The sequence below is a fragment of the Chironomus tepperi genome, unplaced genomic scaffold (assembly GCF_022539635.2).
Source record: "Chironomus tepperi strain 1889 unplaced genomic scaffold, CSIRO-AGI_Ctep_v1 contig_467, whole genome shotgun sequence".
In the NCBI taxonomy this organism is placed as follows: Eukaryota; Metazoa; Arthropoda; class Insecta; order Diptera; family Chironomidae; genus Chironomus; species Chironomus tepperi.
Genome location: NW_027226589.1, coordinates 124,939 through 132,656, shown reverse-complemented (window position 1 = coordinate 132,656; position 7,718 = coordinate 124,939). Strand labels below are relative to the sequence as shown.

General features: G+C 29.0%; 1 long non-coding RNA gene across 1 annotated transcript; it reads right to left on the bottom strand.

The window, feature by feature from the left end:
* Positions 1-318: 318 nt before the first annotated feature.
* LOC139099417 (uncharacterized) lies at positions 319-1,323 on the bottom strand. The gene is made up of 3 exons (XR_011545303.1): positions 1,217-1,323; positions 1,043-1,140; positions 319-665 (listed from the first exon to the last, which is right to left on the bottom strand). It is a non-coding gene; the product is annotated as an uncharacterized lncRNA (long non-coding RNA).
* Between the last annotated feature and the right edge of the window lie 6,395 nt (positions 1,324-7,718).

Sequence of the window (7,718 nt, the reverse complement as noted above, 5' to 3'; positions counted from 1 at the left end):
AAAACTTTAAAGTACTCAATTTATTGAAATAGTTTATTAAACTATCTTTTCAGTTTATATTTTATTGCCAAAGTACTAAGAAGAAATCATTCATGAAGACAATTTTACTTCTAACTTTAGTTTTTGTCATCTCAACATCAACAATCAATTATGAAACTAAGACCTTAGAACAATGGTATGCTGATGTCGTTAATGACATGAAAACTGTTAAATGGGATCATCCATTATTCGACTATAGTCATGGATTTAATCATTATAATATAAAAAGGAAAATCAATTTTAATAAAAATAAAAGAATTTATTTAAATTTTGCTCAAGCAATGATTCTCATTTACAAATCAGGATTAGATGATCTACACATTTTGAAACAAAATATTGTTTGGAATTTATTAATAGAAAATTTTATAAATTTTTACAAAAGAACAATTGACCCAAATTATTTGGAATGCTTTAGAAAGGAGTTGAAAAAAATTAATCCAGATTCACCACTTGTTGCAAGCTTTGATGAATATAGGATGCAAATTAGCAGTGAAATTTGTGAACAGATCGTAGATATAAAAGGACTTGATGATCATATTAATAATGTTGAGGCCACATATGGAAAGATTACAGACTTAACCGGCGATGCAGTAAATAGAAATGATGTTAAACGGTTTTTACTAACTCTTGTTGTGGTTGGAGATGAACCAGATATAAATAAAAGTAGAGAAATAATTTCATTAATTGAGGAATCGAAAACTGCTTTAAATACAGCATTTGCTCACATAATGAACAGCTTATGAGATGAAGAGTTAACAATCACAGGACATTCTTAAGTAATTAGCAGATACTGCAGATACGTTTAAAACTATATTGTTAGTTACGTTATTTAAAAACCATTTTAGTTAATAAATCTGTAATTTATGTGAAAATATTAGTACTTTCTTCCTGTAAACATGCTCCAAAATATGTTTAACTTAGGCATGTATTAAAGATTATCATTTCTAGATGTTTAGTTATGCTGATGGACTTAAATACATTGGAAACCTTTGCAAAAGCTCACATTGCCTTCTGGATACTCATGTTTAGGTCTTTCAGTGTATCTCCATCTGCTGAGATATTGATGCAAAGTCTCCTATTATTTCCTACTATCCCTGCAAGCTAAGCAATAATGTCATAATGAAGAATGAGAATTCTGGTCTTTAAATATTATATATTTCCATGAAAAATGTCTTACTTTTTTAATATTTATTTTTTTTTATATAAAAAAGCAAACAACTTTATCAATTCAAGCAAGAAATCATTTTATAAACAATAAATTCAATGTTTGTTATCTGTGGGAACTTCCAATTAAAACTACGTTTCGTGGAGATGATCGTTTGATCAAGAGTCATTGTTGGCAGAAAGAGGGCCGTTCACATTTTATGTAACGCCAAAAATCGACTCATTGTAACCTCTCTCTGTAACAAATTCTTAACCCCACCTCCCATGCCAAAAATGTCATTTTTGACTCCCTTCTTACCATTTCTTTCCCTGTAAAAAATTTGCTTTTTTTTTGGAAAATCAAAAATTTTAATTCGAATCTTGAACAAAACATAAATCGAGTACGTAATAAATGAACGGTCCTCTGGAGAGAATTGAGAAAGGGAATAAAAATTTCGTAAAACATCAAGGAGATCCAGTTTTCAACGATTGAACTTTTTATTGACTTGTTTAATTTAATTCAAATCAGTTTACAGTAAATTGTAGCAATGAAATTGTCAATTGTTATATTTTTCACAGTTTTTGTATTTACATCATCCATAAATGTTGATAAGAAAGCATTGAACAAATGGTATGCAGAAATTGAAACCAAAATTAAAACAATTATTTCTGAAAAATCATTCGATGAAGTCACACGTAGAATTAACATAGATTGCATAAAGACGTCACAATTAAACTTAACTGAAAATGGTGAGAAGGTGATCAATTTTGCTGAAGCAATGATTGCTATTTATGGTGCAGGATTTGAGTGTTTTTCTGATGATGACAAAGAGTTTGTGTGGAAATTTTTATTAAATTCACTAATCACCCATTACAATCAGACAGTTAATCGTGATAATATTAAATGCTTTAGAATGGAACTACGGAAATTTTATCCAAATGAACCATTGGCTAACACAATAAACGAAGGTGCAATGAAAATGTATGAAAGTTATTGCAAATCTATTGTAGACAATGACGGATTAGATGAACATTTGCAAAATATTGAAACTGCTTATGGATCATTAACAGAGCTTACATGTGGAGCAGTCAAAATTGAAGAAATGAAAAGAGTATTCTTTTATATTATAATATTATCAGATGAAAACAAAACAAACGAAAATATAAGGAATATAATAATAAATTTTTTTAATGGTACATTAAAAAAAGCATTTAAATGTGTTATGGATCGTATTGCAGTTCTACAGGGTAATTCCATTATTAGAAATATTGTGCAAGATTCAACAGTTAAACCTATTGAAACTACATCAACTATAATCAATCCAAATTTTCAAAATATTTATCAAAATACTGGAATCAACTCTCATCAAAGTCCGTCTTTTCAACAATTCAGCTCAAGTGGAAGTCAAATTCAATCACAATTTAGCACATTTGGATATCAATCGCAATCAACTGCATTCAGCGTTAATTTAGTGCAATCAAATATTCCTAATAACTATCATACTGGACAATTTATGCCTTCTTTTGGACATTTTGGGTTACCTTATGGTAAAAAATAAATTTTATTTTCCTTTAACTGTTCACTCGATGTATTTTCTGTCTTTTCTTTCCTAATAATTATTTATTGTTGATAAAGAAGAGAATTCAAATGAATTTTTAATAAATTGAGGAAAAAACAAATTGCTTAATTGCTCTCTCTTTTTTTCAGAAATAAAAATCCATAAACTAATTTAGCAAAAATTATACATTCGAAAATTATACAATCGAAATTTCCCGTTGTTCAGTCTTTATTTGACATCAAAGTGAATCAGTTTAAAGCTAAACTTCTGCTATGTATTTAATAAAATTTTTTTGGTTTTTTATTATTATCATTTCTGCTTCTGCAATTGATTATAGAAAATCCACTCTCGTTAGTTGGTACAATGAAGTCAAAGGAAAAATGGATAAAGTTTCAACAACTAATAAATTTTACCAATACACAAGCCAACTAAACTATAGTTGCATAGAAGAAAAAATCAAATTACAAGAAATTGGACAAAATGAATTAAATTTTGCTAAAGCTATGATTCTTATTTACGAATCGGGATTGATATGCTTAGATGATGACAGTCGAGCTAATGCATGGAATTTAATGATCAACTCACTTGTCGCTTTTTATTCAAAAACAGTTAAGGTTAATGAAATAGAATGTTTTAAAATGGAGCTTAAAAAAATCGATCCTAATGCTGATATATTGGAAGAATTTGATGAAAATGCTATGATAACTAATCACGAAACATGCAGAAAAATTGTTGATATCGATGGATTTGATAGTCATATTACAAAATTGGAAATAGCTTATGGAAACTTACAAATACTGTGTAACAAAGCAATTTCCCCAAATTATATAAAAAAAAATTTACTTACAATTGTTATACTTGGAGGTGATTATCATTTTAACAACGAACGTGTTAAAACAGCATTAACGTCTGACTTGCAATACAGGTTGAGATATTTATATGATTGTATATTACATTTCGAATGAAGGAAAGCACATCACAAGAAATATCCTTATATAGAATGAGCTGGCGATTTGTGAAAATAAATTTAATTATTTAAAAATGTTAAAGTTTAATTGTTTATTTTAAACAAAGTTATTCTAAGTTATTTTTATTTTTACAGCATTCTCTTTAGAATTTAAGTTTCTTTCTTTTTTCAGTTGAATTCAATTAGTACAGAAGCATTTCAAATGCTTTACTATTCACTCTACTCTTAATGGCTCGGTGGCAGAATGGATTAGTCCTTCGGTACCTAATTATTGCAATACTGATCCAGCGATCATGTGTTCGTGGTTCGACTAGGTAGGAGAAAATTTTCACTTATCTTTTCGAATACATGTAAAATGAACACGCAGCTCACAGACTTCTTTCTTACACTAAAATTAGTAATGTCGTCATCAAAAGAGTGACTCTGATACACGCTACAAACTGAAGTTCTACTTGATGCAAAGTTTTTGTCAAAAAAAAAATTAATATATAAGATTTACTTGCATTTTCATAATAAAATTGTGACATACATTTCAGTCTACATAAGGTGTCATATTTTGAGACAATCGTGCCTCGTATATTTTATTTGATAATACTTTAACTTTGAGCTTTTATTTGTTTTATAATTTTTGTATTTTGGGTTTTTCCAAAAATAAATTTGTTTATTCAATTTAAATCTTTAAAAATGTAATACTTTTAAATCATTGAGGACGCGAAATAATGAAAAACTAACAATTTTTCTCAGTTCTGTAATGAATATTACTCAGATAGCAAGAAGTTTTTTGAGAGAAAGGGTGAATAAAGGGGTTTGAATATTTATTTGTATGAATTGCAAAAATTTAGGTTTTTTTCTCAAAAAATCCTAGCAAATTGAACTTCATCCTCCACTCTTCCTCTGTATAACCTCTTGATGTCTAATTAATTTATACCGAACATATTCATAAAAAATCGTAGATTGAGAATTTAATAACGGCTTAAATCATTCATTTGCTGTTTTGCATCAAAGCTGAATGCTGTAATTACTCACAGATTGTAGAATGAAATTGATTCTTGGAATATTTATACTAGTTGTAGCTACATCAGCAATACATTCAACTGATTGTCAAGAGCTAATTCTATATTAATTTTATTTATTGTAAATTTAAAAAACAATTTTATTTCCTTATTTTTATAACATTTGACTGTTGATTGTTTAATGATATTCAACATATAATCAATTCAAGAACGCAGATTGAAATTTTCAAAGGAACTAATTTCAATTTCAGTTTTAAACTAATTTTAATCATAATTTTACAATTTTTAAACTACAAATTTAGTCCTCATCCTCTTTTTCATTATTATCAATGCTATTCATCACATTTAAATCCTCAATTGGCTTCATTGCACATTTTAAAAATGCATCTTGTTGCCTCGTTTCAGCTTCAATGTACTTTTCTAGTTCGATATTCTTAACATCAGACCTAGTTTCATCCACCAATGTCAGAAATTTGAACAAATTATTCCTCTCAGCTTCTTCATTTCTGCATTTCTTGATGTCTAATCCAAGAAATTGCTCAGCCATTGACCAGATCTGATCCATATGTTTTGAAAATTCTGTTAATTCGTTTAAATTTTTGCAGTTGTTTATGTCATCATTTGAGACATCCTTGTCAAAGTTGTCTAAAAGCGGTGAATTGGGTTCGATCTGCCAAAATTCAATTTTTATACACTTTTTAGTGCTAAGGTCCAATTGAGTCATCACTGTTCTAACTTCTGAAAGTTTCTCTTCTATTCTAGGCTTGGTTAGTTCATCTGAACACAATAAAGCGGCAAATGTTAACAGCAGAAATCCTTGTTCTGCCTTTACAATTTTATTACCATTTTTTGATAAATTAAGCTTCGATTGAACACATTCATGGTTGATGTTCTTCGCAAATTCATCTATAACATGAGTGAGACTTTTGGAGATGTTATTTAGTGTATCTTGTTTTTTTGGAAATGCAGTGGTTGTTCCTAAAATTGCAACTAAAATTATAATAAACTTCATAGTTTTCTAATTTTATTGCGAAATTAAACTGATTATTTTAAAGCTTGACTTATGTGTACTGAAATAATCAGCAAACTGATGATGATAAGGAGAATATTAAGGTTTATATTTATAGCTAGAGGCACAACGTGATACTTCTAGGTACGTTCTATCAATATATCAATAATCTCGATCTTTTTCCAATGTTGCTCAGATCAAGGATCTAAACTTAAAAAAAGCACAAATTTGGAAATGGCTGGATTAAAAATAAAAACAGGCCTCCCCAATTTTTGTATGCGATCCGTACAAAAAAATTCAACTCCCAACCCCTGCTTTATTTCCGAGTAAACCTTGAATGTGTTGTTTTAATCATCAACTGAAATCACTAATTCTGTTAATATATAAATATCAGAGCATTTAATATTAGTCAATGACAGTCCGTAGCCTCATGTTTAGCTACATCACACCAGCTAGTCTTTTATATTAATTCGCATAATCATCTAGCTAATTTTAGTGTCAATATTTACTTTAATCATTCAATCAGATTCAATAACATTAAACAGAGCTTATAATCAGGAAATAAACTTTGCACATGAATTAAGAATTGGAGTTCGTCATCCATTTAATTTACTAATTCGTCATGTTATGAAGAGAAATTTAAGTTATCTGAACTTGGAGAAAAGGAACCGATTGATGAAGTTCTAATTGTTTACTATGTTCTATGATATTGCTAATTATAGATATTCAGTGATGTTGCATTAATTAGTGGGGATGTGGACATTTTAACCAAAAAACAAGTAAATTTAAGTATTTTTATTAATTAAAGTTTAATTATGCAATGTCATATAAGTTTACTAATAAAACATTCAAAAACATCAGTTATATCTTCTTTGAGGATCTTAATATGCCTATTCATCTCAAATTCCAAAACTTCCTGATCATCCTCAACAGCCAAATTTAAAAACACAATCATAAACCTCTTCTGATGCTCTCTAGCCATCTGTGTACAGTCTGGAGCATCAAAGTCACCAACAAAGTCCTCAATAATGCTGTCAAGTGCATCAGATATAAACAACTGCTCGCAAAGTTCCACTTCTACATCGTCTACATCTTCATCGAAATTTTCAATCATTTTTGATTGAGGATCAACTCTGTGAAGCATGACTTTACTACATCTATGTTCACCTGCTTCATGTCCATAAACTTTGAATCCATTTTTGATGAAAACTGTTAAAAATTCATTTTTTTGGTTGTTAGTCATGCATTGGAAGCCTGTCAGTGCCAAAATCCATTTTGTGAGATTTTTATTGATAATTTTCTCTCCATTTTTTTGTAATTTTAAAATGTCGTGAATGCAAGTAAGATTAAGTGAATTTTGAAACAACTTATCGACTGGATCTTGATCAAATAATTCTGCAGTAACTTTATTTATATTATCAAAAGCTTCATTAAGTGTGAAACTTGACTCCTGACTTTCACAAATAATTACTAAAATCAAAATAATAAAAAGCTTCATGATTATGACAATGACTGATTAAATTGGTAGCAAACTGATGACTGTGTGACAAAACTTTGTGTATTTTGAATCAAATTTTGTTATCAAAATATTTTTTATTATTATTATTTAATTAAGAAATATTCAAGTAAAATGTGACTAAATCCAGTTCCTTATCAAACATTTGTGTTAATCCTGGCGATAATGCAATCAGCTGTGCTGGTGATTTTGGCCTTGAATGTTTCAATTAACTTGTTTAACTCGGAACTTCTCACCTCCTGTCTGGTCTCAAATGGTATGACGTGCATATTGACAAAGAATTTAATTATATCGGTTCTATTGATTGATTTGCAAGTGAACTCATCTAATGGACCAAAACTCATCTCCATTCTGGATATTGTATTTTCGATATCTTTGTCTGATATGGATTCTTGACAATATTCAATAAATGATGAGTTGAATGACTGTACATTGAAATTATCGATAAGTTTTGAGGTTGGATCAACTTGAC